Source organism: Cetorhinus maximus, chromosome 15, assembly GCF_964194155.1.
Source record: "Cetorhinus maximus chromosome 15, sCetMax3.hap1.1, whole genome shotgun sequence".
Lineage (NCBI taxonomy): Eukaryota > Metazoa > Chordata > Chondrichthyes > Lamniformes > Cetorhinidae > Cetorhinus > Cetorhinus maximus.
In genome coordinates, this window is record NC_135893.1 from 95,002,258 (window position 1) to 95,002,541 (window position 284).

Consider the following 284-nt stretch of genomic DNA (forward strand, 5'->3'; position numbering starts at 1 on the left):
AAAGTCCTTTCAGAATAGATGAATTAAAGGGGAGAGGGGTGCAAGTGAATGGAATGAAGCTGCCCATGGCTATGCCTCCTTCAGCCCAGTTCCCAGGAAAATTGTAGTGGTACCTTGTTGTAACCTATGCTCCCTTGGCACTTGAGAGTGCAACCTCCATCATCTGGTGGCTGGTTTGCCAGGCAGGTTGGGTTAAAATTACACACCATTTCCCTTCGCTGCTCGGAATATTGTCCGTGACTGATCAAACCTATACTGCTTTGCCATGTGCATCTTTTTTTTTT